At 40.9% G+C, this 23071-nt stretch overlaps 1 protein-coding gene across 1 annotated transcript in view; it reads left to right on the top strand.

Moving 5' to 3' along the window:
* Positions 1–3798: 3798 nt before the first annotated feature.
* The window catches only part of Ptpn13 (protein tyrosine phosphatase non-receptor type 13), a 216730-nt gene continuing 197457 nt past the window's right edge, over positions 3799–23071 (top strand). Inside the window, exon 1 of the mRNA XM_045142565.1 lies at positions 3799–3844. The gene's annotated coding sequence lies outside the window, so the exon portion shown is untranslated. The remainder of the gene's footprint in view (positions 3845–23071) is intronic.

Here is a 23071-nt window from a genome sequence, read left to right as displayed (position 1 = left end):
TTTAAATTAATTGCATTTTATCTCAGCAAAAGAAGAGTGTGCAGCCTTCCAAAAGGAGCTAGATCCATCCAAAGGACCTAATAAACATCAAATAAACATCATGAAGTTAAAAATGTCAAGGTAGCCAGGTGTGGTGGCACACACCTTTAATCCCAGCACTTGGGAGGCAAAGGTAGGAGGATAGTCATGAGTTCGATGCCACCCTGAGACTACATAGTGAATTCCAGGTCAGCCTGGACCAGAGTGAGACCTTACCTTGAAAACAAAAACAATAACCAAAAAGCCAAGGTATTAAATGTGTACTAGCCTTTGAAAAGGGTGTTTGTGTATCTGAAAAAATACAAAAGAAATCACCTTTTACTGTATCCTATACCTAGGTGACCATTTGAGCTTACTGACAATTGTAATTGATAAATTATTTTAATATAATAACTCTTCATTTATATCCTTTTTAGACCTTCTTGATTTTTTTTAATCTTCTTAATGAGATTGTTAGTTTGTCATATTTTCAAAAGTATTATGTTAGATGTTTGTTTAGAATCATGATGGGTAGATTACTTTTTGAAGATTTGTACTTATACAATATTTAATCTTTACATTTACAGAATTTTTTATTTCTTTTGTAAAAGTTATTTTAAGTATTAATATGTTACTTATTTTTTATTTATTTGAGAAAGAGAGTTTGGGCATACGAAAAAAAAAAAAGGAACTCCAGATGCATGTGCCAATTTGTGTACCTGGCTTTACATGGGTACTGGGGAATCAAATCCAGACTACCAGGTTTTTCAAGCAAATGCCTTAACTACTGAGCCAGTCCTACTTTTAAAATCGTATGTTTCATAAATTCATCATTTTAAGGTAACTTCTATAAATTTCTTTTAATATTTATCTTAGCTACCTAATTTTGTGATTTTTTAAAAAAGAATTTATTTGATTGTGTTTCCTGACTTATTTGCCATACTATATTTAGTTTCTTATTTCAAGTTCATATCTAGTTGCATTAGCTATCAGTTCCACTGTTACATGGTCTGATGGTCAGCACTCTCCTTGTTCAATCTGAATAATTACAGTTTTGCATTATAAAGCAGATTTGAATGCTTAGGTATAAAACATCTGTTATAAAATTATCCATTCCTAATTTGTTTTTAAAAAACTAAAAATGGTGCGAGATGTTACAAAATCTTTTCAACATCAACTGAGACATACTATTTTTTGGCCTTAGACATAGTAATATAGTCAACTATATGAAGCTTTTCTATGATTGAGCTATGCTTATATATATAATTCCTCTTATGTTTGGCATATTATATGTAACATAGTACCAGACCTTGTTGGATAATAATATATCCAAATGGAGATTAACCTGTAGATTTCCCTTTTGTGTATCTGGTTTATTTTTAAACCACCCTTTCAGTTTATCCCCCTCTTTCAGTTTATCCCCCTCTTTCAGTTTATCCCCCTCTTTCAGTTTATCCCAAACAGAGGGGATTACCGGTGAAAAAAAGCCTCCAGGGCAACCACCTGAGTTGACTTTAATGCAAAAGGGGGGAAAAAATGCTCCCAACAGTGTGGTTTGCCTACTTTTGTGAAAATTTATAGCACTATTCTCTACTTTGACACTTTTTTTCTGACATGACTTCACAAGCCACTGCAAGCATTATGGGTGGGGCTCCCCCCCCCCCCAATAAATCAGTTTTCTTTCAGTGGCAAAGAGAGGCAAGTGTTCCATGAAGGTTTTTGTTCTTCCAAAAGGGTTTCTCCCTAACTTACCTCCCTGATCCATGAACCGGAACATCAAAATTGGGGGAGGGGATGAGGAAAGGGCTCCACTCCAACTCGATTTGCCTTGCTCACTGTTACTTACTGACCTACCCACTCCTTCCTGCTGCTGCTGTGCGGTTAGATGTAGCTTCTGTTAACTGTTGTCCCTCATTGCTTCATCCTGCCGCTTACCCTTCAAAGTCCAGATTAAGTTCCCTTCCTTTGTAACTTTTCCTTATCTGTTGCTGTCCTCAGAACTGGCCCGATGTTTTAGCTCTAAATTCCAAGTTGTGGTGCCAGCCTCTCTCCAAGGTTTCTCCCCCATCAGCTCCGTGAGGACACGGGCCTTATCTTGAAATTCTGCTAGGCTTTTCCCATCGAGTTTAGAGCACTGTGAGTGATCAAATTCAATGCTTGGTTGCAAGGCATATTTGACTGAAGACATTCATCACAGTTATCCATTTAATAAGTGAGATAATGAAAACGCAAGTACTAGCCAAAGGTAAATCATTACGATTAATTCCCTCGTTCATCATACAAATACGTGTATGGCAGCCTCAGGGGCTAAAGAACCAAGGACTGCAATTTGCTTGGAGACGGCAAGCCACATATCTCCCTATTTTGGAGGGAGCTCAATGAAGTAAAGATCCACTTAGGGCTCAAGGCTAGGAATCTCAGACACAATTAAGCAAGCACAGTGGAGTTTTCCTGAGGGGAACAGGTTAGCTTGTATCTCCGAGAATAAACCAAAACCTTTCAAAACCGAAATTCCAAGACACTATTTGCTCGTGAATTCTGCAAGACTTCCTTGTAAATAATTGAAACCCATATGTTTTACGTTTGCATGAGAGAAAACAGCTAACAGAACCTTCTTTGGCCAAGTTGTAGTGTATATATAGAAAAAACAGAGATAATGTTATCGGTGATGTCCTTTCGCTGAGCATTTTAAACTTTAGGAATATCAACTCCACAAAATATCAAGACAAGAATTTATATACTTTTGGCGAAAATGAGCGTTTGAGTTTTTTAGAGGGCATTTTGGCAGGTGCTTGTCACCACACCTTTGAAGATGTTTCTGCAAACTTTAGGACACTCAGCGAGCTGTTTTCCCCGCACCCCCACCGCGTCTAAATTGCATACCGCTTGGGCAGGGGGAGCTGGCACAGCTCTGCACTTTCTCCCCTGCAAGCCCCACTGCGGAGACAGGCTGGGGATCCGGGCTGCGAGGGGAGGGGCTCCGCAGCTCGCAGGGGAAGCGCAGGCCCTGGGCAGTTGCCCCTCTCCCCCGCGCTGCCCGGGACCAGAAAGTGGCGTTTGTGAAGCTGGAAGCGTGGGAGGCCATCAGCGTGGCCTGAGGTAGCAGCGCCCACCGCAGACGCTCGGAACTCCGCGGGCTCGGCTGGGCGTCTGGCGGAGTCAGTCCCAAGAAGCACTAAAAAGCCAGGCCCAAGGCACTGGTTGTCACGGCAACCGGGGGGCGCTGGTCTCCCGGGCGACCTCGTCCCTGGAGGAGCGGGCGGGGCCGGGCACCAGACGGACCAATGAAGTGGAGGGGAGCGCAGGAGCGGAGTTGAGTGACAAGCCCGGGGGCGGGGCCAGCCCGTGCGCCCGAGGTGGAGCTCCCCGGGAGCCGCGGCGAGGCGAGGCGACGGTGACACACCATGATCCCCGTCCCTGGAGGTCTCCGCGGTGCTGGCGAGCAGCAGCACTGCCCGGTTCTTCGGTGCTCCACGGCCGCGCTCCGAGCGGGCGGCAGGAGCTGAGGCGCCGCGGGGCTCGGGCGGAGAAGTTCCTCCGGGAGGGCGGCGGGGCGGCCGGCTGGCGGGCAGGGGGTCGGCGCCCGGGCGGCGTTGCGGAGGCGCGGGGGAGCGGGAGGAGATGCTGCTGTCCTTCGCCGGGTCCCCAGGCTCCGTCTTCGGCTCCGTCAGCCCACGCCCACGCCCGCGGCCGCTCGGGGCAGAAGAAGAAGAAGAAGAAGAGCTTGGTGGCTCTGGGCGCCCGGCCCCACGCCGAGTGGCCCCACGCCGAGTCCCCGCGCGCCGCGCCGCGCTCCCGCCGCACGAGCGCCGCTCCTGACCGGCCGGTAAGCGCAGCGGAGGCGGCGGCCGGGGCGCGGGAGGGCGGGAGGGAGGGACGTGCCGCGTGCACGGCGCGCCGCCCGCGTGCCGCTCGGCTCCGTGCGCGCGGGGAAGTGCTGGCGTCGCTGCGCGCGGCGGGCGAGCACGCGGGGAGCTCGGCGGTCCTGCGGCTCACCGCCCCCCCCCCCCCCCCGGGGGAGAGGGACGCCCGGGAGGAGTGACCCTGCCCCGCCGCGCCTGCCCCGGGCCAGCGTGCGTGCTCCGGGCCAGGGCTGCTCCCGGGGTCTGTTTCTCATTTCTGTCAATGATTGTGGAGATGGTGTGGTGAGAGGCCGCCCAGAAGAATGTGTGGAAGGGCTCCCCGGCGAGGGCGAGGCCGGGGACCGCGGGAGACGCTGCCTGAAGCCTGCTCTTCAGTTGCTTTTCTTCTCCCGGCTCCCCCGCCTCTGACCGCCTCCCTGCGTACCCCTGTGTCTGCGCCCTACCCGAGAATGGCAGCTGCAGAGAGCTGCGACGTTCACATTTAAGCCAAACTTCTTAGGAAGTTTAGTTTCCTTCTGTTGTGAATAGGGTGTCATAGGGGTGTCCGATCTGTTGTCTTCTCCTGGTTACTTTGGGCGGAAGAATTGTCTTGGGCCACACATTGGTGGAAAAAGGAGGATGGGCAAACAGATGATCACCGGGAGCGATTGGCGGCAGAGCAGTTTTCATTGGCCTTACCCTTTGTGTGATGGACACCTCCACACACTTCCAACTAATCTGTTCCACAACCTTGTGTCATTTTCGCTTAATTGCATCTTTGAAATAACAAACGCGGTGACTTCATAGGGAGCTGCCTGGAGCTGAGTTTACCGCTCAGAAAATGGGGCAATCGGGTTTGTTTTCAAGGCGGGTCCTAACACAAAATGTGGGACACCTGATCTGTGGGTTGAAGGACGCTGGTAACTAATTAGGAAGATTTTAAAAGTTATATCTACAGAGTTTATTAGAGGGTGGGAAAAATAAAGTAGCTGTATTATGAAACAGGCGTTGGTATGTTCCCAAATTCTTGGTGAGTGGGTTGGCAGGGACAAGGTGAAAACCTCCTTTATTCTCGTTGGCTGCTTGGGGTGCTGTAGTACAAATTATTTCATCTGATAGAAGCTTTTTTTTTTAAACTAAGCTCATGAATATATTGATTCAGTAAATTCACACAGGTGCCTTATCATGCAGTCCGAAGTTTATCACAATGTTTTTCATAACATTGTGTTCTGACTTTGGTTTTCTCAGGGCTTTATGGGAGTACTTGTGGGAAAAAGATAGAATGGCTGTTCGGAATTCAAAAATTAAAAAATATGCATATTGAGTTAGTTAAGAAAAGGGACCAACTTTATAGTGTCTTTCACTTTTCCCACTAGAGAATTGTGACTTTCTTTGCCATTATGTAGGCTTATCTGAATTTACATTTGTGCTACAAAATTCTTTTACTAGCCTGCTAAGCTTATTTTTTTTTTTTGGAGGATAATTACTAAGATCCAAAAATATACATAACTTTTCAAGCTACAAGTAACACGGGGGGGGGGGAGGGAGAGAGGGAGGGAAAGAAAGAAAGAAAACCAGGGTCAGTTTAAAAGGCAGATTTAATACCATGATAGTGGTACTAAAAGTTGTAAAACTTGCTTGTGCTTTGCTTTATCTTTTTTGGGGGTGGTGGTGAAGGGAGGAGGGTAACTTTTAAATGTGGGCTTCAATCAAAGAGAATGGGTTCATCATCTGTTTTTGAAAAGATGCGCAGTGTTCATTATTTATTTTCTTTTTTGTTCTGTGCTGGGGATTGAACACACTAGGCAGATGCCCAACCACTGAGTTGCCTGCCGTGCATCCCCCATCGTAGGTGTTTATCTTACAGGGTTTAATCTTTTAAGAAAAGCAGGCCTTACCTTGTCCCTCCTGTAACAGATTAGAGTTGGACCAAGGAGCCCTGCAACTTCCACATCCATTGGATGTGTAGTTTTCCAGATGATGATCTTGCCCAGTCCTAAATGCACGGGAGAAAAGGTCAATAAGAGAAAACCAGAGCTTCATGATCCAGTTCCCCTTTGTCTTCTGCTGACACAGAATGCCAGTTTTAAAATAAAATACTAATCACTTTTATAATGTAACCAAATTGTAGTAAAATTTATCGTAACCATCCTCCAAGCCAATGCAGATGGTAAGGGATCTTTGTCAACCTTTTATTTTGTTTGGTTGTTTGTTTTATGAGGTATGCTCTCACTCTAGCCCAGGGTGACCTGGAATTCACTATGTAGTCTCAGGTGGCCTTGAACTCATGGTGATCCTCCTACCTCTACCTCCCAAATGCTGGAATTAAAGGCATGCACCACTATGCCAGGCACAACATATTTTTATTCTGGAATATATTTTGGGGAAAGTCCGTACAGGCTTCTGATGTAACTAAGTATGACTCCTTGAGTTAATGCCACCTTAGAAGGTGGGTACCCAAGAAAGGAAAAAAAAAAATAATAGTGATAGAGATCAAAAATCAAAATAGATCTACCAACATAGGAATTAGATTTCAAAAAGTTGGCATTTAATGAGTAAATTAATATGTAACTTTTAATGATGTAGGTAAAAGTTATAAACTTCATTATAAATATGCCACATCAAAATGTGGTGGGTAAACTGCACTGGAAGGCATTACCACAATCATTTGAATCTTGGTGGAATTCTGGCTCTTGGACTTTCTTCTGTCCAACCCTGCTCCCACATGTGCCACAATCACTAATGGCTTGTGAAGCAGTTCTGTAACTTTTTACAGTAAAAAGCAAAAATCCCTAAGACATCTATTATAGAGGCTGGTGGAGATGTGGTGAACCATAAACTTTAATGGGTTTGCTATCAGATGCATGAGGATTTTAGGACCCAGCTGGATTCAGTACTTGTTAAAATGTGTTTGCCTAACCCTATGTTTCACCAGTGAAACTTGCTTTTTCTGTTTTGTTTCAACTCTGGGAAAGTGTGAAAATGTTTTAAAACAAAATGCCTCAAACAGAGTCCTTCTGTGTTGAAGAGTACAAAGATCGTGTCTGGCAAAAGTATCCAAATCCTGGAGAACTTATATAACTTTACTTTTCTCATCTGTAAATAATAGTGTCTCCCTCCAAGTTATTTTGAGGATGAAATTAAATAACATGTAGGTGAGGCAAGTGCAAGTTGACACAGTACCATTGAGCTTGTTACCTCCTTGCTAATCTTTTACAGAATTAGATAGCATTCTTAAGTACAAAAGCACAATATTTACCCATGCTATTTTGAATATCTAGAATGTATACCTCATATTTAGCCACAAGGTTTTTGACTTGAATCTGGGTTGTTAAAAGGCTAGCAAATATGCCTTCATAGCTCACGAAGCATCTATGCTTAATAAAGTTTCTTATTTGCTCTGTAGTTTAGGAGTACCCACCTCTAGCTGTTCCTTAGAGTCACCTAGATAACTTTTAATCATTTTTCGGACAGGAGTGTTGAATGCATGTGTGTGTGCAGATAAGTGTGCCCTGCACACTCGTATGAAGGTCAGAGGAGGATGTCAGGTGTCCTCCTGTATCACAGTTCTACCTCATTTCCTTGAAATCTCTCACTGAATCTGGAACTTATGCAATTTATTTATTTATTGGTCAGACTGGCTGGTGACAAACCTCCTGTCTCCATTCCCCTTAGCACCGGTGTTAGAGGCATGTGTGGCCACACCCAGATTTTTACCTGTGTGCCAGGGGTGGAATTCGGGTCCTCATACTTGTGGAACAAGCATTCTTACTCACTGAACAATTTCCCCAGCCACATCTTTTTGTTTGTTTGTTTTGCACGCACAAACGTGTGTGTAGAGTATATATGTGGTGGGATTTGTTATGTGTGGTGCATGCGCATGTGTATACAGAGAGCACAGGAGAACTTCAGATGCCCTTTTCTATTGCTCATCTCTGTACTTCCTTGCGACAGGGTTGAGCGGTATCTCCATCACCCCTGTGATTCTCTGGTCCCTGTGTAACCCAGGACTGAGCGTAGCCATGCCCAGATTTTATATGGGTTTTCTGGTGATTAAAACTTGGTGATCCCATGTCCTCTAGACCCTCGTGCTTAAGTGGTAAGTGCTTAATCCCGGAGCATTTCACCAGTTTCCCAGCCCTTTTTTTTGGTTATTTTTGTTCTCTGGCCAGACCCAGACTCCCTAGGGCTGAGATCCAAGCATCCACAGGTTTTGAAATAATGGCATAGACACACCTTGAGAATGAGTGCTCTGACCCAGCTAGAAATTGGATGTAGCAAATTGTATCTCGGAAATACAATATCTTTGTTTTATTCTTTTCTTCTCTGTAAACCACAATTTTAAAAAAAAGTTCAGAAGCATCCATGTATATATCTACAGGACTTGTTACTATTGAACTCAAGAGTTAAGTGCAAATGTTTCCCTCTGGTTCCCTAGAGCTATACTGTGTCAGTGTTGTAACCCCTAGTCCTGTGTGGCTCTTTGAAAGTTATATTTTAACTAAAATTATGTGCAATGAAAATTTCAGTTTCTTGGTACCACTAGCCACATTGACAATGCTTAGGAGGCGCTTCTGTCTATTCAGGTATGAAACTATGTTCTCATCACAGAAAGTTCTTCATTGGTTAAAGTTTTGAAATTTGTATACCAGCTCCTCTGAAATTATGTATCTTCTAATGTCTTTTCCTTCGTTTATAATTTAAAATGTGTACAATATTATACTTTTTGTAAAATATGTGTATGTGTTCCCGTATGTGCTGGTATATACGTGTGCACATGTGCATGTAGAGACCAAAAGAATACCTGGGTTATCTTTCCTTTCTGGCACCATCTTTTTTGAAATAGGTTCTCTTATTGGCCTGCAGCTCACTAAGTTAAGCTAGACTGACTGGCTAGTGAGTTCCAGGGGTCGGTCTATCTCTGTTTCACCAGCATTAGAATTACAACACCCACCTTTTTTACATGGATTCTGAGGATTGAACTCAAATTGTCAAGCTTGCAAGGCAAGTACTTTACCAAGTGAGCCATCTCCTCAGCCTTACAGTGTTGTTTGTTTATTTACTTGCTTCTCCAGTGCTGAGGATCAAGCTTAGAGCCTTTCACATGCTAGGAAAGTAGTCTACCAACTACTGAATTATATCCCCAGCCCCAAATATAATTCTTTTTTTTTTTTTTTTAAATCTTTGTGTGTTTGACTGTGTATATGTGAGTGTGGATGCATGCATGAAGGTCAGCCGGTACTCACTTTACACCTTGCCTGAGGCAGACTTTCTTATTGTTCAGCCTTGCTTCTGGTAGGCTTGGCTGGCCCACAAGCTTTTGGGATTCTTTGACTGTAGACAAAATAACAATTATAACTGTTTTGCAAATAATATAAATTTAATTTTGTGGGTGTTTTTTGTTTCTTGTACAAACTAATTATACTCTTGTGAAGTCTTAGAGTAACTGCTCTTTGCTCAGGATTATTTTCTATATTTTGAAAAATATGGAAAAAGAAAAACGTTTCTACCAAAAAACTTAGCTGGGGTTTTTAAAAAAGCCCAAAAAAGACAGGAAACCATTATATATTGTAAAACAAGTGAATAAGTACAAAAAACTGTGGGATGAAAGTATGGCTGATAAAATGAGAGGGTTCACTGGGGAAGCAGGACTCTAGAGCTGAGCCAGTAGGTGTTAGATGTCAGGGGTGGACCATCAGTGTCCTGGAGTAAACACACTGAGTGGAACAATTCAGGAGAAAGGAAGTATCTCAGAAGAGTGCTGGAGGTGGCCAGAGAAGGGGACGGAGAAAGGCATACCCAAGAGTAAAAGACCTAGGTAAGGGGAGCATGATGCTAAAAAAGTGCCTAAGTGGCAGAAAGACTAAGAAAGGATCCTTTCCTGGTATAGGGCTCTGCCTAGATGGGAAGGTTTGAGATCTGGGTAGAGCTGTTTCCATATTCTTGACAGCAGCAACTTTTCCTGGTGAGAAGGAAGGGAAGGCTACAAAGAGACAGATGAGCTCTCTTGTGAACAGGAATGAGAGAGAGCTCTGAAGGAGAGCTTACCTTAATGCCATTGTCTACAGAAAGCACTGTCCTACCAGGCAAGACCAACTGCTTTCCATGAAAATTTATGTATGGAGGGAGAATTGGAAGTTTGAGGAGACAGGTTGAAGCTGAGAATCATCATTGTATGGAAATGACAGGTTGACAAAGTATTCATTAATCCTCATGAGTTTGAAGTTTAATCATTTGAACAGTATAGCCTCAGTCCACATCTATGGAAGAAGAGGAAGATGGAGAGATGATTCAGCCATGACCATCGAGTAAAATATGGGGCCTGTGGCAATGAGGAAACCCCACCAAAGCTGGTAGTCCTGGCAAAGTGGAAAGTGATCTACTCAACACTCTGAATGGACCCAGTAAGCCAAAAATTGGCTAAATGGAAGACATTTACTACTTTTGGCTGCTATCTGCCAGTAATGTTAGAACAAGCTGATAGACAAAGGATCTTAACCTGGTCAAATGTGTGTGGTGTGTGTCTTACTGAATGTGATGTGTGTAGTGTGTCTCACCAAGTATGACATGTGACATTTGTCTCTCTAAATACATGTGTGGCATGTATCTCACCAAATCCAATGTGTGGTATGTGTGTCATTCAACATGACGTGTGTGGTTTGTGTCTTACTGAATGCACTCTTTCAAAAAATTTTTTTTGTTTATTTATTTATTTGAGAGCGACAGACAGAGAAAGAGGCAGATAGATAGATAGAGAATGGGCACGCCAGGGCCTCTAGCCACTGCAAAGGAACTCCAGATGTGTGCGCCCCTTGTGCATCTGGCTAATGTGGATCCTGGGGAATCGAGGCTTGAACTGGGCTCCTTAGGCTTGACAGGCAAGTGCTTAACCTCCAAGCCATCTCTCCAGCCCTGAATGCACTGTTAATGGATTTGCTGCATAGGTTGCTTAAGCTGAACCTGAAGCTTTTCATTTAAAATGAGCTTATAAGTTCAGAAAAGCTATTTAAGTCAATAAGTCAAAATCCATTTCTGTTATTTAACATTCTGTCATATTTGGGTGATTTTATTGTCAGTCTTTATGCTTATTTATTATGGTAATGATTGAGATCGAAAGTTTAAAATTAACTGGTAGTGTTATCTGAGAGCAAGTTGACTGGAGAAGAGCTTTCTGTTCTCTTAGAAGTGAGCACTAGACTTGACATGCATCTGCTGAAATGCTTTGACATGAATGCCAGCTTTCAGTCTTAAATCAACAGAAATGCTGTATCTGGTATAGCATCAAGTGTGATGCAACTTGATAAACATATTAAGTATCTTATCCACTCATGACTTGATGCATGTTTTTTTATCATTCCAGAAAAAACATTATGAAACTCTTTCACTATCTATAAATACTTAGTTGAATGTTTAGTCACGTAGTTGATTGTTAAGTAACTAACTGCAAGATGTAGTACAGTTTTGTCGACTAATGTCTTAGGTGAGCCAAGACATTTGAAGGTTTTTTTTTTGCTTGGCCTTCAATAATAAGATGTAACATAATGATGGCTAGTATATTTCCCTTTTATGTTACTTTTTATTTATAAGAAATAAAAATAAAAATGTATTTCTAAGAAAAAATAACTTGGAAAATGATGTTGTAATACATAAGTTAACCCCTACTTTGCTCATTTATTTGTGAAATATATGGGCCCTCTTAACTACATTAAAAAAAAAAAAATTAACCAGGGCTGGAGAGATGGCTTAGCAGTTAGATGCTTGTCTGTGAAGCCCAAGGATCCCAGTTCGAGGCTCAATTTCCCCAGGTCCCACGTTAGCCAGATGCACAAGGGGGCACACACGTCTGGAGTTCGTTTACAGTGACTGGAGGCCCTGGCGTGCCCATTCTCTCTCTCTCTCTCTCTCTCTCTCTCTCTCTCTCTCTCTCTCTCTCTGCCTCTTTCTCTGTCTGTTGCTCTCAAATAAATAAATAAAAATAAATGAAAAAAAAAAGGAATGACACATTAACTAATCTGACCCACTTTAAAAAAATTTTTTAACCAAAAAAATTTTGAGGTGCCTGGTGTGGGTATGTATGCAAGTGTGTTTGCATTTATGTGGAGGCCAAAGGACAATCTGTGTGTCATCCTCAAGAACACCACTTCATTTGACATGGGCCTCTCATTGGCCTGGATGGAGCTCACTAATGGGCTAGACTGGCCTTCCACGTGCTGGCATGCACCACCATACCTGGCACTTTATGTGGGTGCTGGAGATCTAAACTCAGGTCTTGATAAATAAGTACTGTACCAATTAAATTACCTCCCTAGTCCTTACCCAAGAGTTTCTTTTTTCTTTTTCTTTTTTTTTTTTCAAGATAGAGTCTTGCTCTAGCCCAGGCTGACCTGGGATTCACTAGATAGCTTCAAGGCTGTCCTCAAACACAAAGCAATCCTCCTACCTCTGCCTCCCAAGTGCTGGGATTCAAGGAGTACACCACTATGCTTAGTAAGTGTTTCTTTTATTTATTTATTTTTTCCGCGGGAGGGTCTCTCTCTAGTTCAGGCTAACCTGGAATTCACTATGTAGTCTCAGGGTGGCCTCGAACTCACATGATTCTCCTATCTCTACCTCCCGAGTGCTGGGATTAAAGGCATGCACCACCACGCCCAGCTAAGAGTTTCTTAATAAACAGTTTCAATGGCATATGTTGTAACAAGCAGAACTAATGTTTATGATGTAGGTACGGCTATAAGAATTGAGTTACAGTGCTGGAGATCAAACCCAGGGTCTTTTGTGTACTAACAAAGTATAAAAGTATAGACTACTTTTGAATTATTTCTCTTCTGTAAACTGTACCACTGGCTAAATCCTCAGCCTTAATCTTTTAAAAACATTATATAAATACCATGACTGGCATATTGGGTATAACAATTCTCAATTTCCATCTATGTTTTTACAATGAGCTTTTCACACTACATGAAGACTTTGAAAGCTAAGCTATAGCATAGCAGTCTGTGATTCTTTGTCCCTGACACCCACACCTTTAGCAGATAAACCTATATGTAAACCAAAGACTACATGTGTGTTGTCTTTCTAACAATGTAAATGAGTACTAAAACTCGATACAATAAGACTATGACAAATTTTGATATTTACTGTGACCAACACACTTTAAATAATTTTATGCTTATAATCCCACCACTCAGGAGACAGAGGCAGGAGGGTCATAGTAAATTGGACAACATCAATCTGGGCTACATAATGAGTTACTGGCCAGACTGGGCTAAAAAAGCAAAGCTCTGCCTTAAAACAATAATTTTACATATAGGATATTAGTTGTCTTTACATAAGCATTGTAGGTAGCTTCTGTTAATCTTATTTTATAGATGAAAAAATCCAAGGTCCAGACTGATTTGCCATAGTTTACAGTTAGTTGGTAGTGATTTAAATCCAGGTCTGTCTGGCTCTGCAGCCATTTACTTAATCCATAACTTTAACTTCTCATATTAATAGTGTCTTTTTTTCAAATGAACAAGTGTCAAAGCGGGACAAAAAATTACCTCGGTGGGAAAAAGATGAAAAAGATTTTGGCAGTCTAACTTGAAACCTTAAATTTCTGAGACTGTTGTACATCAGCATTTATGTAGTTTGTTATTACAGTGATCTTTGTACCTTTCAGAGTTTTTGTTCTTTCCAGAGTTTTTCTCCATTTACCCATCATGTTTATTCTTTGCAGCACTGGGTGCCTATAAGGATATTTAGTAATATAATAATAATTTAATATAATATATATTTAATATAATATAAAGCAATATAATAATTTAGTAATATAAAAATAATAAAATGTTGCTTTGAAAATCAGGAAATACTTAGGTTCTAATCCAGGCATTTTTGGTAATAATATAAAATTAGAAATTATGTAAGTATCTTACAGATAAAGATGACTCAATATTGTAGATTCTCATACTGGAATTTTGTGATCAGCAACAACTAGTGATGAGGAGCATAATATAAAATTAGAAATTATGTAAGTATCTTACAGAAAAAGATGATTCAAGTATTGTAGATTCTCATACTGGAATTTTGTGATCAGCAAAAACTAGCGATGAGGAGCTTTTTGTAAGATTCAATCAAAGAGACAGACTAGTAAATAAAGCATGATAATAACCAGAGTTCTTGCTTTGCTTTTTTTAAAAATGAAAATATCAATCATTTGCAAAGGTCAGAAAGAGGGGAAATGCCTGAAATGATCATAAGGGAAAACTAACCTGTTTTTGTAGACTACTAGATTGTGAAGTGGAGAAACAGATTATGATATCCTATCTGAAGGTGGTTTTTTTTTTGAATGTGGTAGATGCTAAGTGATTCCCATGCATGTGTGATTTTAGGCAAATATTTTATTAAACAACTAGAATTACCTGAGGCTGGGTCATTGTATTAATTGTTTAATGTGGTAAAAACAGTTCTCCAGGAACACTTGAAATACATGCTACTATTGTCTCTATTTTTACAGAGATGGTAGGTGGGAGAGCTGCACTTTATATCCAGGCATTTTGGTTCCACAGTCTCTGCACTTTGACACTACACACTAAATATTTTAATGGTGAAAATCATTTCTTTTTTGGTTGAGGTTGGAAGTAATGAATTTATGAAGCTGTGCTCAGTAAAAGTAGCTTGTGACCAAATCAGCATTCCTCGTGTCATGCATTCGGAATTGTCCTTTGGTTTGTTTATTTACCAAGCTCTAAACTGCTGATGACTACAAACACAGTTTCTTTTCTTCTCCTTTGAACCAGTTCTTTCAGTGTGCTTGGAGGCTTTCTTTGTGGTAGTATGAAAAGTGTCTGATAAGAGGACTACAAAAGTTTCTAATTTTAGTTTATCATATAGCTTAAAATTTAATTCATATTATAGTTGGTTGATATTTGCTCTTAATTGGAGTAGAATTTGTACCTTAGAGTTCTTTGAGACAAAAATGTAAATTCCTGTTGACCATTTCCATCAACTCTATTTATTACCTTTTCTTTCTTTTTTTTATGCTTAAGAATTATGTGCTACCATCCACATGCAAATGATTTAAATAATCCTGCAGTACTTTTTTTTTTTTTTAAAGGCAAACAGCTCTGTTGTCCACTGAAGGTCGTTAAGTTGTGTAGACCTTAGTAATGATAGCAAATGCATTTTGTTATTCTTAAATATTTGTTTTTTAGAATAGGTAAAACTTGTATATTGTGCAAAGTTGACAATGGAAAAAGATTACAAATAAATCATCCTTCTACTTGCATCCCCAGGTTCCCCCCTGGTGGGTGCTTTTCTGTGGAGAAAAAGATCATGATATCCTACCTGAAGTGCTTTTTTTTTTTTCCTGTTTAGATGTGGGGGATGTACACTGTATCCACACAAGTTACCAAAGCCAGGAAGTACTTTAATGCCATGTCATTTTGATGTACTTCCTTAACGTGAAGCTATAAGCACCCTCTTAGCATGGCACAAAAATGTGTCTTTGGTATGTTATATAACATGAGATGTCCTTGAATTTTAAAATTTTATTATTATTGTTTTTTGTATTTATTTGAGAAAGAGTGAGTATGGGGTGTGTGTGTTTGTGTGTGTGTGTGTGTGTGTGTGAGCGCGCACGCATGCCAGGTCCTCCTGTTGCTGCTAAGGAACTGTAGACGCATGCGCCGCTTTGTATGTCTGGCATTGTGTGGGTCCTGGGAATCTGACCTGGGCCATCAGGCTTTATAAACAAGTGCCTTTAATCAGTGAGCCATTTTCTTTTCCAGCCTGATTTATTTATTTATTTATTTATTTATTTATTTATATCTCTCTCTCTCAAGTTAGACCTCATTAGTTGAATTTTCTCACTGTTTTAACCTGCAGCTCTATTCTAAATTTCCAGATGCCTGGAAAGGGCTGGCTATTTGAGTGGGGAAGGTAACTATAGATATGTAGACTAGCAAACATAACAGCTCAGAAACTGAGGCAACATGACCATCTGCCACATCTTTTAAAAAATTTTTTTTTGTTTATTTGTATTTATTTGAAAGTGACAGGCATAGAGAGAAAGAGGCAGAGAGAAAGAGAGAGAGAGAGAGAGAGAGGGAGAGAGGGAGAGAGGGAGAGAGAATGGGCGCGCCAGGGCCTCCAGCCACTGCAAATGAACTCCAGATGCATGCTCCCCCTTGTGCATCTGGCTAACGTGGGTCCTGGGGATTGAGCCTCGAACTGGGGTTCTTAGGCTTCACAGGCAAGCGCTTAACCACTAAGCCATCTCTCCAGCCCACATCTTCCTTTTTTTTTTTTTTTTTGGTTTTTGGAGGTAAGGTCTCACTCTAGCTCAGGCTGACCTGGAATTCACTATATAGTCTCAAGGTGGCCTAGAACTCATGATAGTCCTCGACTTCTTCCTCCCAAGTACTGGAATTAAAGACATGCACCTTCATGCCTGGCTCTACATCTTCTAATTTTTACCTAAGATTTTTATCTGAAATTTCTCTAATTTATGAAATATTCTAGTTTGTCTTGTCTATAGATGCAGTTTTGCAAAGTATGTATGGACCATTAAATAGAGCATTCTTGGGCAGGGGATCAAGACCATGAGTCAACAGTGAGCAAGATATCCCTTATCTTGGCTGGGTGTGGTGGTACACACACTTAATCTTAGCACTTGGGAGGCAGAGGTAGAAGGATCGCCATGAGTTCAAGGCCACCGTGAGACTACATAATGAATTCCAGGTCAGCCTAGTTTACAGCAAGACCCCACCTCAAAAAACAACAAAAAGAAAAAGATATCTCCAATCTTATATTAGCTGTATTTCCTTTTGACCTTATAGTGATAGTAATGATTAGCATTTCTCCTTAGGATATTAAGTAAATATTAGAATTTGCATAGAAAGAAAAAACAAAGGCTAGTTCTCAGATGTGGCCGAGGATGATCTTGTATGTGTAACTATATTTTGTGCTTGGTTTCCATATTAGGGGTGTGGTGTTTATCTGTATGTGTGGTGTAGGCACCTGTGTGTGCAGATGTGCAAGCAAGCCCAAGAGCATGCATGTAGAGGCCAGAGAAAGAGATGGGGTGTATTCTTTTATCGCTCTTGCACCTTACTTTCTCAGCCTGAGTATCTCACTGGATTTGGAGCTCCACATTTTTCATTATGCTAGCTGCTAAGGGAGCCTCACTGATCATTCGGTCCCTGCCCCCTCAGCACTAGGGTCACAGACATGTGCAGCTATGCCCAGTTTTCCACGTGAGTGAACTCAGGTAACAGCAAGAGCTCCTACCCTTCATGATTTTTCTTAGAAAAAATACTCTTGGCAAGCCTTCTTTCTCAAGGGCAGCCATTATTCTCCTTTCCTGACTTCACATTCACTGTCTCCCTCCTGCCTCCATGAGTGTTCTTTTCATTTGCAAGAATTGCAATAGAAACATCCTTCTTAGAGGAACACTATAGAAGGAAAATCACTGTGACTTACTTAGTGGCACAAACTTCCAGACATTCTTCCCCATAGCATTAAAATTCCTCAGTCTTAATACTATTTCTTTTAAATGTGCTTTTTAAGCAAAAGAATGACTGCCTTTAAGACTGTTACTGAAAAGACCCACAGAAATAATCTAGAGGGGCAACCTTTTAACTATGTATGATTTGACCCCAATCCATCAGCAAGATTGAACTGAGCTGCCACTACTGTGGTTTAGTACAGAGAAACACAGTAGTAACCTACTGTGAGTTCAGCTTCTAACCAAAATGGAATAATAGGAACACAATTTATTCTACTGGTAACTAAAATACAGAAAAAATAGCTGAAACACTCTTCAAGACAACATCAGATAATAACAGTGATCTCTGAGAGATGGGCGTGCCTTGAGAGAGTTAGGATGTGACACATGGTAGGGGCCCTGGTGGAGAAGTGACTCTGAGTTCAGATGATGCTGAAAGGCAGTGGGAGTTCCCACGGCAAAAAACTGTAGAAAGAAAACCCTAGAGACTCACAAAGGGTCCCCTTCAGTTTTCCAGCTGAGTAATCAGTATATGATTTTGGGAAACAAGCAGAGGAATGAAAGGACACAGAATGTGTACTCACAGGGACCAGGGATAGCATCTGTTACCAAGAGGTAGACTGGACAACCGCAGATTCCTCAGGTACCTGGTAGAGCTTGCAGAAGAAACTTGCCCAGTAGAGAGGAGTAATTAGCTCAGACTGAGCATGGGTCTGCACAAACCTAACACATCTTAAAATCAAGACCCAAAAGGATCAAGCTCCCAAATTTTCAAATAATTTGACTGCATACCACAGTGAAACTCAAGAAGAGATGAGGACCATTTGTCACCCAGCATAAACATCACAGTGTATTTAAACACTCAAAAGTTTCGGTGTGGTGGCGCATGTCTTGAAAGAAAGTTCTGCTCCCAGCACTCGGGAGGCAGAGGTAGGAGGATTTCCTTGAGTTTGAGGCCACCCTGAGACTACAGAGTGAATTCCAGGTCAGCTTGGGCTAGAGTGAGACCCTACCTGGAAAAAACAAACAAACAAATTTCCAGCAATGCAAAGCAGCAGAAAAATATGATTTATAACAATTCGGTAATCAAAATTGATGTCTAAATGGCATAGACATTAGAATTAACAGAGAGATACATTAAAATAGTTTTTTACACCGTTTACCATATCTTTGAAAGTCAAGTACGAACCCAAAGTTTAAGGTTTGAGTATAAAATGCCTCTAACTGAAGAATTCTGGGTTCCCAGTGGATGGCGTTATGAAAGATGATTGGATCTTGAGAATACTAATTTGAGTGTATGCTAACTTCAGTGATCTAATAATCCACTGGTAAATTCATAGCTGAATGATCTATTAGGTGTGATCTGCTTGGGTTAATTGGGTTACTGAGACTATGTCTTTAAAGGATGTATCTCAAACACCTTTCACTCTTGTTTTGGTTGTACTGGATAAATAACCCAGGGCCTCAAGCATTGCTAAGCAAGTACTAGATTTACTTTTTATTTTGAGATAGACTCTAAGTTATCAAGACTTCCCTTGAACTCACTCATAGCCCAGATAAGACTTGACTTTGTAATCTTGCCTCACAAGCCTGCCAGTCTTACCTCACAAGCCTGCCGAGTAGGTGGGATCATTGACTATGCTTCCAGGCCAGATCTATGTGCTTTCTCTATGCATATGAATGTTTATGATTCTCAAAACTCATATGTTGAAATTCTTACCTCCAAGATTTTTGCATTAGAAGGTGGAACTCTAAGAGATGATTTAGTCATGAAAATGGGGCGTTTATGATTGAAAATTCCAGAAAGAGCTAGCTTCCCTTCTACCATGTAGCTAGGAGAACCATTTAAAAGACTTTCAATGAACACTAAAGCTTCTGTTGTCTTCATCTTGAGCCTCGCAGTCTCTAAAACAGGACAATACATTTATGTTGCTTAATAAGCTGTCTAGTTCATGATATTTTGATACAGTAGCCAAGAAAGACTAGGCATTTGGTTCAAAGTAAAAGTGTAGAAAAATATGCCATGCTAATACTAATTAAGAAGGAAAATGACTATGTTAATGCCAAAGCAGATCTCAGAACAGAGTATTACCAAGGTGTAAAAAAAAATCCCATTTTCTAATGATGATGGGGTCAAGTCATCAGGAAAACACAGGAAACCTAACATTTGTGTGCCTAGTAACAACCCATGTAGACAGACACACAGATATTCAGCAAACAAGACATAGAATACTTTAATAGCAGGTCAGCTAACTTCATCTAACTGATACTTGTAGGATACTTTACACAACAAAAGTGTACAAAAGTGCAGATCCTAAGAAGAGAGCTGCCCCAACATACCTCAGAAGGGGCCCAACTGAAACTAAGGACAACTGGCGAAATAAGCAAGGGTGATGTTTTCCTGTGAACTGGATACCAGCACAAAGGGGAAGGAGATTAATGCAGAGAAAAATCAACTCCTACCAAATCAGAGAGCCAGAGCCTCAGAGGCCCCCAACACCTCAGCACTGAAGCAGACCAAAAATGAACCCAACATGGCTCAGGGAAATCTTGCGGAAGAGGGGGCGGAAAGAATGTCAGAGTTACATGTTGGGTCATGATTTTCAGAGACATTTATCATACTAATAACTGGGGGCTAACTCCACAATGCACGACCCATTTTCAATAACAAGGAGGGTCTAATGGGAGGGGGTAGATCACAGATGAGCCTAAATAATGGTACCAAACTGCCTGTATTTACTGAAAAGAAAACTAATAAATTAAATTTAAGAAAAAAAAAAGTGTACATTGTTTTCTACTGCACACAGATAATGTACCAAAGTAGTTCACGTTCTGGGCCATGAAATAAATTCTGGGGCTAGGCACAGTGGCTCACACCTAAAATCCCAGCATTCGGAGGCTGAAGTAGGAGGATCACCATGTGCATCACCATGCCTGGGATATGCAGTGAGTTCTAGGTCAGTCTGGATTTGAGTGAGACCCTGCCTTAAAAATATTAATCAATTAATCCAATCAATTATTCCATTTTAAATTTAATTTAATTTTTAAATTTTATTTGTTTAGAGTCAAAGAATTGGTGTGCCAGGGCCTCAGCCACTGAAATGAAATTCCAGATGCTTGTGCTACTTAGTGGGCATGTACGACCTTGTGTTTGCCTCACCTTAGTAGATTTGGCTTATGTGGGATCTGGAGAGTTGGACATGGGTCCTCAGGCTTTGCATGCAAAAGTGCCTTAACCACTAAGCAATCTATCTAGCCCCTAAATTAATTAATTAAATTCTAATATATCTGGAAGAAATTTTGAAAGAAAATACTTTTGGAAGTATTCAGATGATATAAAGCATTTTGGAGAAATTCCCAATATTTAGAAACTGACACACTTCTAAAGACTCTGAAGAGGAAATGAGGAAGTATACTGTATGAGTTCCAAAGAGAATTTCAACCCATTGTTAAAATATGTGAGATGCACATTCCTAACATAGGATAAATTTTGAAGCACTAATAAGCTATGTTAGTAAGGAAAGAAGAAAAATGAGAGAATGTACCAAAGAAAGAAAAGTGTTCCAAACTAATAACCTCAGCTTTTACATAGAAAACAAAACAAAGTAAAAAATAGAAGAATGGAAAGAATAAAGATCAGAGCAGAAATTGATGACATAGAAAAAGACAAAAAGAGATCAGGCTGTAGGAATGGTTTAGTAGTTAAGGAGCTTGCTGCAAAGCTAAAGGGCCCAGGTTTGATTCCCCCAGACCCTCATAAGCCAGATACACAAGGTGACACATGTGTTTGGAGTTTATTTGCAGTGGCTGGAGACCCTGGAGTGCCCATTTTCTCTGTCTCTCTCAAATAAAATAAAATAAAAAAATTTAAAGCGACCATTGAAACCTAAAGCTGAGTGTTTAGGAAGATGAGTTAAATCTCAGTAGCCTGTAAGTAGACTGATCAGACTAGGGAGACAATCCAAATTACCAGTATTAGAAATGTAGAGGTGATGCCTCTGCAGGTTCTGCACTTAAAGAACAAGTGGGAATGATGGTGCCTGCCTGGAGCGCTACATTGGTAGAACATATGGTTAGCATACGTGAGGCCCTGATTCAATCCAACACCAATGAAGGAGGAGGGGATTCACATTTACTTTATGCTAATACATTTTAGGATTTAGAAGAAATAGGTGAGCAGGTGTTCTCCAAATTCTCTTTCTTCTTTTAAGAACTGACGATTGAACCCAAGGCTTTGTGCATGCTAGGCAAGTGTTCTGCCACTAAGCTATATCCACAGCCTCTCCATCTTTAGATATTTCCAAAGATGTGAACTGGTAATCTCCCAACCATATTTCTTTATCATTTTTTAATTTGAAAAATTAATCTAAAATTTAAAAATTTCAAGCAACATCTTCAGATAGCCATATTCTACCTTCCCATGACCAGTTTTATCAGAACTGTGATGATTAATTTTATCACCAGTGAGTTATGTTAAAATAGGGAATGTAAGTAGCATGGATGTACAAAGTTCAAGGGTTTATTCATTGGCTTAGTCATGCATTTCATTCAGTGCCTAACTTGTTCTTTCTTGCTTGTTCCCCATCACTACTGTTGTTCTCATTATTATCTTGGATTTTTTTTTTTGTTTTTTTGGTTTTTTTTTTTCAAGGTAGGGTCTCACTCTAGCTCAGGCTGACCTGGAATTCACTACAGAGTCTCAGGGTAGCCTCGAACTCACAGCAATCCTCCTCCTTTTGCCTCCCAAGTGCTAGGATTAAAGGCGTGTGTCACCACGCCCGGCTTATCTTGGATTTTAAGCTTGATCCTGGAGTAGTTCCTGTACATATGGCTGCCACTGTTTAAAGCACTGCCTACAGACACCACTCAAGTAGTGTCAAGGGTCCCCAAGATTGAATATATGTTCTGTGGTTTGCTAGGACTCAGCCCAACATTTTATTTTTCCATAACAGAGGATACAGAGCAACAGTGAAAGGGAAAATGACAGTAGGACAAAGTCTGGAGGAAACCAGACACAAAGTTCCAAGAATTCTCTCCCAGGAGAGTCACACAGGATGTGCTTAATTCTTTCCACAATGAATTGAGGGAACCCATGTGAAAGGTTGTGTCCTGGGAAATCTCATTAGTCCTCATGATTTTTACTGGTGGCTGATCATGTGGTCACACTCCACCTAGTGCATGCTGAAATTCCAGGTTCCCAGTAGGAAAGCAGGTGTTCAGTGTAAACCACACTGTTTGCACAAACCATTCAGACATGGGGAGAGTTCTGGGAGTGGTGGGAACCCTCCTGAATTCCGAGTTCCCAGATGCCAGCCAAAATCCAACCTTGCACGTTGCCTTGGTATTTTTTACATACCTATATAAAAAATAAACACACCCCATCTCTTATTAATAGGAAGGAAGATCTTTCCTGGATTTTCTTTCATTAGATTCAGTCTCAGTACCATTAGCTAGATAGTGGAAGTGGGTTGGTTATATCCGAACTAAAGTGATATGCAAAGTTAAATATTTGAAAAATTTAGCTGCTGTCTTTGAAGACAGGTGATGCCAGTAGAAGGGCATGGGAATGGGAGACAATGTCTGTTAGGAACTTACATACCTTTCAAACTCATCATAGTTAATCTTCTGTTGGTAAGGGTAAAATTAAAGTGCTAAGAGATTGATGGCTAGGAAAAGTAAGCACTATGGCAGTTTACTTTTCCTGTGAAAAGTAATTGGGACACAG

This window comes from Jaculus jaculus, chromosome 2, assembly GCF_020740685.1.
Source record: "Jaculus jaculus isolate mJacJac1 chromosome 2, mJacJac1.mat.Y.cur, whole genome shotgun sequence".
NCBI classification, from domain to species: Eukaryota; Metazoa; Chordata; class Mammalia; order Rodentia; family Dipodidae; genus Jaculus; species Jaculus jaculus.
Note: the sequence above shows the minus strand (reverse complement) of the source record. Positions and strands in the feature narration are given on the sequence as shown.